Source organism: Pelophylax lessonae (assembly GCF_965119305.1).
Source record: "Pelophylax lessonae genome assembly, chromosome: 2".
In the NCBI taxonomy this organism is placed as follows: domain Eukaryota; kingdom Metazoa; phylum Chordata; class Amphibia; order Anura; family Ranidae; genus Pelophylax; species Pelophylax lessonae.
Genome location: NC_138769.1, coordinates 111,863,448 through 111,874,692, shown reverse-complemented (window position 1 = coordinate 111,874,692; position 11,245 = coordinate 111,863,448). Strand labels below are relative to the sequence as shown.

At 44.8% G+C, this 11,245-nt stretch overlaps 1 protein-coding gene across 1 annotated transcript in view; it reads left to right on the top strand.

The window, feature by feature from the left end:
• The first annotated feature begins 2,310 nt into the window (after positions 1-2,310).
• AP1S2 (adaptor related protein complex 1 subunit sigma 2) overlaps positions 2,311-11,245 on the top strand; it is a 177,140-nt gene continuing 168,205 nt past the window's right edge. Inside the window, exon 1 of the mRNA XM_082248598.1 lies at positions 2,311-2,441. The gene's annotated coding sequence lies outside the window, so the exon portion shown is untranslated. The remainder of the gene's footprint in view (positions 2,442-11,245) is intronic.

Genomic DNA, 11,245 nt, shown 5'->3' with positions numbered 1-11,245 from the left:
TTACAAGTGATCACATTCCCTCTGTTCTCAGCTGCATAAGAGTTGGGGGGAGGAGAAGCAGCAGCACACTGAGCTTCCCAGTGAATGCCTGTGCAGCAAGAATGTGTCAGGACAAGTCTGATCATTGGAGGAGAGTTCCCAGCATAGCTAGAAAACTGACCATGGTGTGCTTTCCTGCTTAGGTGTATGTTTAACCATGTCAGCTCCAGAAGGTTTTACCCCCTTAATGACCAGGCCATTTTTTCCGATTCGGCACTGCGTTATTTTAACGAATAATTGCACGGTTGTGCGACGCTGTTCCCAAATACAATTGATGTCCTTTCTTTTCCTACAAATAGAGTTTTCTTTTGGTGGTATACTATTTGATAACGGTTTTTAGATTATGCGCTATAAACAAAAAAAAAGAGCGACAATTTTGAAAAAAACACCATATTTTTGACTTTCTCCTATAAAACATTCCCAATAAAAAAAATGTAAAAATCAAATTTTTTTATCAGTTTAGGCCAATTTGTATTCTGCTACATATTTTTGGTAAAACTTTAATTGGTTTGCGCAAAGGTATAGGGTTTACAAACTATGGGATAGCTTTTTGGACTTTTTGATTGTTTGTTTGTTTTTATTAGTAATTAGGTGACAATCAGCGATTTTTAGCGGGACTGCGACATTGCGGCGGATAGATCTGACCCCTAACTGACATTTTTTGGGGACCAGTAATACTAATACAGTAATCTGTGCTAACTAATATGCACTGTTACTGTATAAATGACACTGGCAGGGAAGGGGTTAACACTGGGGGTGATCAAAGGGGTTAATATATGCCTAAATATGCTTACTGACTGTGTGGGGGAAGGGCTCTGGGACAGGCACAGAGAGATCGGGGTTGTAGCTTAGCTGAAACTCCTGATCTCTCCCTGCCTGTGTGACAGAAGACTCGCCTGCTTTGTTTACATAAGCAGGCGGGTCTTCTGTCAGTTTCTCTGACAATTGCCGCCGCTCCTCCCGTGCCCTGCCTCTAGCTGTGTCTAAACACAGCGGGAGCGTGGCTCTGGCGGCTCAGCGCACCGCTAGGACTGGGTGCACAAGATCACGTAGATCTACGTGATTTTGCGCAGCCGAGCCGCCCTGCCACAGGATATTTGCATGGGGAGGTCAGCAAGCAGTTACGGGTGGCATTTCCGGGTGACACGTTACGGGTGGCATTTTCCCATCTCATACTGCCACCCGTAGTGCAAACTGATGAGTATGAGGAGGCGGAGTGTCTCCTCCGGGGAACGTCTCTCATGCTATCATGATGTGTGACAATGACATCAGACATCAGCGCACTCCATCTCACACAGGGCAGGCTGGATCTTCTAGAATGGTAGCAGACACAGGAGTGATAGGAGGACTGAGGACAGACAGTGGGTGTTTGGTGGCACGGTCCGGTGGTAAATTATGGAAGAAGATAACAGTATATATATTTTATAAATGTTATATTTATATAAAATAATAGATGTGGGGGGCCTTTTGTTGGGTGTGATATTTTTTTTTTTGGGGGGGGGCAGCATTTTATTCTCTGACCCAGGCTGCACAATGTCTTGGGCCAGCCCTGCGTCTGATCCATCCTGCCCGCAAAAACCAGACAGATTGTGGTCCTATTTTCCATCTGTCCGGTGGATTGGATGGGATGGAAGCAGACAGGCGGTCCTTTCCATCAGATTTCCCCATAGAGGAGAATGGGACCGTGTCTACTCTGCACAGTGAGCAGACACAGACCTGTCAGTTGGGATCAGCAGAGTGGAATCCGCTACATGGGGGCGCCGTGTGAAAGGACTGCACTGGCTGCAAAGCCTAAAGAAAACGAATGCAGCCATCACATCTAAGAATTGCTAAGCTGGAATATAATAAATATTTGTTTTTGGGTTTATTACCGCTATTAGCAAACGTTGTGTTTAGTGCAGAAAATATTTCCCTTTATTAAACTATTCTTTGGTAGACAGATCGCCCAGTACATCCCTGTGATCACTTCTTCTACCTGGAGGAGATCAGAGAGGACCGCGTGTCTCCATAATACAGCGCAATGGAAAGGAGTGTCCCATGACTGGGCAGAGAGAGAGGAGCCCGAGCGGAACATTCAATCATCCAATCATGTGACATCCCGGATCTCATCTATGTACACAGCACACCGTGCTTCTCACATCACCGGGTGACAGGACCTATATATATATATATATAGAATAAGGACGGTGATCTCCTCGGGTCCCCTGTGTGGGTGACACTTCCCCCATTCATATCACCGGTGACACCGATAATCAATGAGAGCGCACAGCTCAGCCAGGGGACAGTGCAGGACCAGCATTCCCTCCGCCCCCTCCCACAGCACGCCGTGACGTCATGACGCGGCCCCGGGGACGTCAGGCGCTCCTGTCGGCAGAGTCAGGGCGGCTGTACAGCGACTCGGGGTATGTGAGTGTGTGCGGGACCTCCGACCTCTGTCTGTCCTCCTCTCCTCCCCTCCCCCTCTGTATGTAGTGTACTCCTCTCCTCTGTGCAATGCACTCATCTTCTCCTCTGTAAATAAATATGTGCAGTGTACTCCTCTCCTCACCAGCTGTGTTCTCATGTACTCCTCTCCAGCTTTGTGCAATGTACTCCTTTCCTCTGTGCAGTGTACTCATCTTCTCTGTATATAGGATTATGTAGTGTACTCCTCACCAGCTGTGTGCAATGTACTCCTCTGTATATAGGATTGTGCAGTGTACTCCTCTCCTCACCAGTTATGTGCAGTGTACTCCTCTCCTCACCAGCTGTGTGCAGTGTACTCCTCTCCTCCTCTGTATATAGGATTGTGCAGTGTACTCCTCTCCTCCTCTGTATATATAGGATTGTGCAGTGTACTCCTCTCCTCCTCTGTATATAGGATTGTGCAGTGTACTCCTCTCCTCACCAGCTGTGTGCAATGTACTCCTCTCCTCCTCTGTATATAGGATTGTGCAGTGTACTCCTCTCCTCCTCTGTATATAGGATTGTGCAGTGTACTCCTCTCCTCCTCTGTATATAGGATTGTGCAGTGTACTCCTCTCCTCACCAGCTGTGTGCAATGTACTCCTCTCCCCTCTGTATGTAGTGTACTCCTCTCCTCTGTGCAATGTACTCATCTCATCTCCTCTGTAAATAAATATGTGCAATGTACTCCTCTCCTCACCAGCTGTGTTCTCATGTACTCCTCTCCTTCTCTGTATATAGAATTATGCATTGTATTTCTCTCCTCGCCAGCCGTGTGCAATGTACTCCTTTCCTTTGTGCAGTGTACTCATCTTCTCTGTAAATAAGATTGTGCAGTGTACTCTTCTCACCAGCTGTGTGCAACGTACTCTTTTCCTCACCCACTGTGTTCTTATGTACTCCTCTCCTCTGTGCAGTTTTCTCGTGTGCTCCTCCTCCTCTGCATATATAATTGTGCAGTGTACTCCTCTCCTCACCCATTGTGTTCTCATGTACTCCTTTCCTCTGTGCAGTGTACTCATCTCCTTCTCTGTATATGTTTGTGCAATGTACTCCTCTCCCCACCCACTGTGTTGTCGTGTACCCCTTCCTTCTGTGCAGTATACTCATGTACTCCTCTCCTCACCCATTAGGTTCTCATGTACTCATTTCCTCTGTGCAGTGTACGCATATACTCCTCTAATCTGTATATAGGATTGTGCAGTGTACTCTTCTGCTCACCAGCTGTGTGCAATGTACTCCTCTCCTCTGTATATGGGATTGTGCAGTGTACTCCTCACCAGCTGTGCAGTGTACTCCTCTCCTCCTCTGTATATAGGATTGTGCAGTGTACTCCTCACCAGCTGTGCAGTGTACTCCTCTCCTCCTCTGTATATAGGATTATGCAGTGTACTCCTCACCAGCTGTGTGCAATGTAGAATTTCAGTAGTATTTGCTGGTCTTGTAAAACCCTGGTAGACCGAGTTCCTCCCAATCCAAGGTTTTCCTGTTGTCCAGCATTGAGGCTCGGTCTGCATTGTTTCTGCCCAAAGGCTCCTCTCCTGAATGCGTTGGTGATGTTTTTTCTGTCTGTTGGCGCTCCTCTATGAATACGCCTGTAGACGCCCTGTGTACACACAGGCTAAGATAGAGATGTGTTTACAGGCAAAACAAAGCCAAATGCCAGAAAAAGCTCAGAAAAATCTGTGTTTTTATTTTTTGAAGCGACTCTTCTCTCAGGATACACATTGTTCTTCTAGATTTGTATTGTGTAACGTCTTCCATCTGCTGATGAAGCATTATTTTATTTCCTCCCAGGATCCCTCACTTTTCTTTGTCTTTGTCTTTTCTCTTGGATTAGTCGAGCTTTGCCTTAATGAAAATATTATTTAAAACTCACAGAAATAGCGATGTTTTTAAAATAAATTCTTATGTGAACTTTTCATTCATTATCCTAATTAACATTACATTGTTACAGTGTGTGACTGTAAGATCTTTGCAGGCTCCAGGTCTGTGGTGTTTGATGACACAATAGTTCACTGCAGGAACGGCACAGTTGTCAGCCTTGTGAAATATCCTGTGGATGTGTTGTAATAAGTCAGGTGCTGTACTGCACACTACTTTTCTATCAGAGTTCTGCAATGTGGGAAGAATGCTTACTGACAGTGTGTGTGTGACTTTATTAATGAAGTGCAGCATTTATTCCAATATGTGTGTTTTAGTGACTTTGATATGACTTTGTAAACCACAGTTGGTTACTATGATCATAAAACTTGCCGACCAGCCATCGTTGTTATACTGCCGTAGGTCGGCTCTGTTACACGAAACGACATACCTGTACGTAGTTTCGTGTAGCAGATAATGGGTGCACACGCGCCAATTGGCTAGAAGGGGAGCCAATCAGCGGGTCCGGCAGACGCGATGTCTGCTGGGTACCCATGATCGCTCCCAATGGAGACAGAACGGCTGTCTGCCTATGTAAACATGTCAGTAATGAACACAGGGGTCCTGTGTTCCTCCTATTTAGGATCACAGGTCTTTGTGTTCATCCAGTGAGTACAACCCCCACACAGTTAGAAAGCATCTCCCCCTAGGCACACAATTAACCCTTTGATCGCCCCTGGTGTTAACCCAAGTGTCATTAGTGCAGTAACAGTGCATATTTTTAGCACTGATTACTGTAGTAATGTCACTGGTCCTCCCTAGGTTTCCAATCTAATTGTATGTAAAAACTCCGCACTATGGTATAACTAACCGGCTGCAACCTACCTCGTATGTTATCCCAATACAAAGGAATTAAAAGGAGAGAGGTAAGTGGCTCTGCCTGATACCAAAAGGAGTATAAACCAGTGATGAAAATTGAGTGTGTCTAACAAATATCAATAATCCAAAACATGTATAGAAAAATAAGAATATAGGAGAGCTGCGCTAAATCGAAACTGCGTGATAGTAAATCAGGCAATAAAGTATATCAAACAATATGAGCAAATAATGATAATGGATGGTAATATGACTGTAATATTGTCACACAGTATAAGTCCATACAATATGGTATGAGTCCCAAAATAGCTACAGTAAAGCAGGCAGGAAGTGTTAGGTGTAGAAAGGAATCCACCACCAACTCAATGTGCTTTCATCCACGCCGCGTGCTGCATGCAGAAGGCTCACACAAGGCTTACCAGAGCTCAATTAAGTGTAGGCATAATAACAAGGATAACATCAGCGGGTCCACATGGGAGACTGGCACCTCATATCAGCTTGTCCCGTGATCTCAGTAGTTTAGCAGGAAGCCGCACTACACGCCAACACCATAGGAACACTGTACGCCAATGCCATAAAAACTCGATCTCGTCCTCTCACCAATCCTTTGGAAAGAACTGCAATCCTTGTTGTTTGGCCAGGGATCTTGCCTGTTCTGAACAGATCGAGTTTTTATGGCATTGGCGTACAGTTTTCCTATGGTGTTGGCGTGTAGTGCGGCTTCCTGCTAAACTACTGAGATCACGGGACAAGCTGATATGAGGTGCCAGTCTCCCATGTGGACCCGCTGATGTTATCCTTGTTATTATGCCTACACTTAATTGAGCTCTGGTAAGCCTTGTGTGAGCCTTCTGCATGCAGCACGCGGCGTGGATGAAAGCACATTGAGTTGGTGGTGGATTCCTTTCTACACCTAACACTTCCTGCCTGCTTTACTGTTGCTATTTTGGGACTCATACCATATTGTATGGACTTATACTGTGTGACAATATTAGGGCTCTTTCACACGGGCGATCCGATCAGATCCGCCTGTCAGTTTTTTAGGTGGATCTGATCGGATCCTCCATGCAGCTCTATGGGGCAGCGGGTGTCAGCGGAGACACCTCCGCTGACACCCGCTGCCATCCGCATCCGATCCTGTGCTTGAAATCTGGACGGATGGAAACCCTATTTTTCCATCCGTTCAGTAATCGGATCGGATCGGATCTGATGAGAGCGGACAAGCGGTCCGCTCTCATCCGATCCCCCATAGAGGGCAGCGGGTGCTGATTCACCTCCCTCTCCGCTCTGCAAGCGGAGACAGAGCTGTCATCCGCCTGGCTCAGCGGGGATCGCGGATCGATCCCCGCTGAGCAACACGGATCCGCCTACGGAGACGGACCGTGTGAAAGAGCCCTTACAGTCATATTACCATCCATTATCATTATTTGCTCATATTGTAGCATATTGTTTGATATACTTTATTGCCTGATTTACTATCACGCAGTTTCAATTTAGCGCAGCTCTCCTATATTCTTATGCCATTTAGTGATTCCCACTACAGCTGCAGCTTTACTCTGGGCTTAGCGCGGTTATTTTATATACATGTATTAGAGCTGCACGATTCTGGCCAAAATGAGAATCACTTTTATTTAGCTTGGAATAAAGATCACAATTCTCTCACGATTCTCTGTGTAACAAAAAAAAAATTGGGATAACTTTACTGTTACGTTTTTTTTTTTTATTCATTAAAGTCTATTAATTGTGTTTGAAAGACTGCTGCGCAGATACAGTGTGACATAAAATATTACAACAATCGCCATTTTATTCTGTAGGGTCTCTGCTAAAAAAATATATAAATGTTTGGGGGTTCTAAGTACTTTTCTAGGAAAAAAAAACTGATTTTAACTTGCAAGCAACAAGTGTCAGAAAAAGGTCCAGTCTTTAAGAGGTTAAACTTCCTTTCTCCCTGGCAGAGGGAAGGAAAAGATACAATGTAATCATTTTGTTTATAGTTACTGGGAGACTGGCTACATTCACACCTGAGCGTAGCGTTTTCGCGCGTTTTTTACCGCAATTTTTACCGCGATTTTTGTGCAGGCGTTTTTAGATTGAATAGAAACCAATGGAAAACGCCTGTAATCTGCCCAAAAAGAAGCTTGTGTACTTTTTTGAGCGTTGGGCGTTTTGCTCACAGCGTCAAAACGCTCAGATGTGAACAGGGGCCATTGAAATGAATAGGATTTGTCTTGTTGGGCGCTTAGAGAGCTGATCCTAGAGCAGAAAAACTCCCCAAAAACGCCCCAAAACGCCTACATGTGAACAGAGCCTTAATGCTGATAGGCGTTTGTTTGCGGGAGGCTTTTTTTTTTTTTCCACAGCTGTTCTCTCTGCTTCCTCACAGCTATGCAGCAATGCAAAGAATCGAGCATATGTCAGGTTTAGATCGTCAGGGGGGGTGAATCGCGATCGCGATTTTCATACGATTAATCGTGCAGCTCTAACATGTATATAAAAATCTAAAGTGCTAAGGTGCAGCAAATATAGTGTAAATATATATAGAAGAAACAATACCACTGATGGTACTATAAACTAAAAGGGTATATGGAACTGAGTACCCAAAAATAGGAAAAAAACACCAATATAGTGACAAAGTGCAAAAAAAGTGACATCTGTCCAAAAAATAGTATAGAAATCCAAAAAATTTTCATCTCTGGTTTGTACTCCTTTTGGTATCAGGCAGCGCCACTTACCTTTCTTCTTTTTATAGGTGTCCGATCTGTCCGCCGGAATGTTGCAGTTCTGCTAAAAATCACTGATCGCCGCCATTACTGGTAAAAAATAAATCAAAATGACATAAATCTATCCCCTAGTTTTGTAGACGCAATAACTTTTGCGTAAACCAATCAATATACACAAGGGGGGTAAATCCTTCCGGGCCTTAAGTGGTTAAAGTAGAACTAAAAGCACTTAAAAAAAAAAAAAAAAATGTGGATAGTGTAAGGAAGGGTTATAACCCCTGTCAGGTTTTTTGACAATATGTGTCCCACTGGGGAGATCTCCCGTCACTTCCTGTTACCTAGCCAAAAAAGGAAGGAAGGAGATCTCTGGTAGTCACCAGAACTAGTGTCCCTATTGGATGAATTCTCCTCTATTCCTATTCAGCAGACAACCCAAAATATGGGATTTTCTTTCACTTTTATTTTAAATGATGGCGGTAAAATCTAGTACAAATAGGGGGAATCACCCCAACATGAACACAGACAGCAACAAAGACCTGACAGATGTTCTAATCCCTCTCCACTCTATCCAAAATTGAAAAAAAATTCCTTTTGTTATACTTCAACTTTCCTAAATTCTGATCATTTAACGATGCTGTCTGATCATTCGAGCCTGTGTTTCCCCCATGTGTTTTCCTTCATTACTCCCCTGCATTAGGGCCTTCTCCAATAAGCCCTGCCTTTGTAGTGTGTGGTTGGAATATTAGATCTTCGTTTTCACTCATTTCTTCTTCCGGTGAGTAACCTGGGATTATTATGTTAAATACTGACTAATTTATTCTTTGTGTCCAAGAAAAATCTTCCCTAAGTGCCGGTTCACATTTGTGCAATGCGGGAACGCTGCGAATATACAGTGTGTTCCAGCATCGCATCCGCACAACAGGCAGTTCACACTGCCATATGCGATACGCTGGGGGTGTCAATTAAAAGTTAATGACACCCCCAGATCAGATTGCATATCGCAGTGCGATCTGAAAGTTCGCACAGAATCGGATCGCACTGGTGTGAAACACCATGCGATCCGATTCTGCTGCGGACCAAAAAAAGGGTCCTGTGTGTGTTTCAGTGCGATTGTGGTGCGAATTCAGCCATACGAACTGTATGGCTGAATTTGCACTGCACAGAGATCGCATGTGATTTTAGGAGCAGTGCAATTTATTACATGCGATCTCTGTGATCGCACAAATGTGAACCGGCACTTAGCACCATAGTTCAAGTTTGTTGATACCGGTGTTCTGCCATACTAATACTCCATCTCCCACTGCCAGGCATCAGAAGTAAGGTCTCTTAGTTCAGCTTTGTTCAGTGTAATGTTGGCTGTCTTATCAGGTATTATTTCTAGTGGTTAGACGGACCCTTTTCACATAGATTTTTTTCTTAGGGCTGTATTAAGGATTCACTGATGAAGAATAGCTAAATATGCCCAAGTAAGGCTCCTTTCACACGGGCGGTGCGCCTGAAGGACTCTGTTCTGCTCAGCGGGGGATCAATCCACTGATCCCCTCTGAGCAGGCAGATGACAGCTCCGTCTCCGCTCTGTGTGCGGTGATGGAGCGGTCAGACCCCCACTGTCCTCTATGGGGAGATCAGATGAGAACGGACCGCCTGTCCATTCTCATCTGATCCTATCCGATCCTCCAGACAGATGAAAATAGGGTTTCTATCTGTCTGGATTTCAACGGACAGAATCGGATCAGAGCGGGTGTTAGCGGAGATGTCTCCGCTGACATTCACTGCTCCATGGGGCTGCTTGGAGCATCCGATCCGGTCCGTCTGAAAAAACTGAAAGCCCGTGTGAAAGGAATCTTAAGCCCCGTACACACGATCAGATTATCGAACGATCTGTCGTCCGTTTTTTGTGGCATGCTAGTCTGTTGTGGAAAGTGAAGAGGTTATTTTCATACGAATTTTCCCGTATGACAGAATTCTACTTCAGAAGTGATGTCATGTGTTGGATTGCTTTGTATGTGTTCTTTTGTCTCTGAGCATGCCTAGTCTTGCTCTTAAGATTTTTTTTTTTTTCCCGTCGAAATCTCTACTAATGAGACGAAAATCGGACGTTGTATTACGGACGACAAAAATTATATAGCCTGCACATCAGGATTTTGTCATCCGAAAAGTCGGAGTCGGCTGTCGAAAGCACCATACTAACAATCCGAAAATCGACAGATCGGTCGTCGGACGAATTTTCCCTACAGATCTTCTTATCGTGTGTTCGGGCCTTAAGACTCGATGGATTCACCAGCATTTTCTGGCAGGATGGATTTGCCCTATGTAATCTATGAGATATATATATATGAGATTTGCTGAGTGAATTTTGTTAGTTGGAATCGTGCCAGGACAAATCCCTGATAGTACAGTAGCCACTATTTTTCACCTTTGAACAAATATTTGTTGAAATGTTTTGAGATAATCTTATTAAATAACAGGATTGGCCTTTCCTTGAGACGCTTTCCATGGTGCTGAAACTGTGTCTATCAAAGTAGGATGGTTAAAACATTATTAAAGTAGTTCCAAAGGCTTGATTATGATTTTTTTGTAAATACAATTTAAAAAAAAAAAAAAGTACCTGCTCTGTGCAGCGATATTGCATAGAGCAGTCCTCCACCTCTTCTTTAGTGGTCCTCTGTGGATGCGCTCTCCCCTTCTTACTCCCCTCAGCAAACTAACTGCTATGGGGGCACTTGTTCAGGTGCGCTTGTGAGGGGGGCTGTGTGTGTCCATAGATATACACAGCTCAGCCACGCCACCTAACCCCTCCTCAAAGGATGGGACTAGCAGGAGACAATGGCTCCTGGTGCTGTCAGTGAAGCCTGTGGGAACAGCAAGAAGGGGACAGGCGTCCCGTGATTAAGTTTGCGTGATTTTACCACAATTCGTCGGTCAAAATCACAGCCAATTGGCATCGTGTTTAGGGTGCCATTGGAAGTGACGAGAATCACATGGGCGTCCTGCGATTTGCCGTGTTTAGGGATCGCGAGCAGAATTGTGGTGATTCTGCCTGTGATCCGAGATGCCAATATGTGAACGGAGCCTAAAACTAACAGCTCTATAGTTACTTGGTAAAGACTTTGATCCCTTTTTAAAGATAGGCACCACATTGGCCCTACGCCAATCCAGTGGTACAATTCCAGTCATTAACCGGTTGCCGACCGCCGCAAGTACATATACTGCGGCGGTCAGCCCCGGCCAGGCGAAGTGACGTACCGGTACGTCACTAGCCTGTCACTTCCTTGTGAGACAATAGCGGGCGAGCGTGCGCC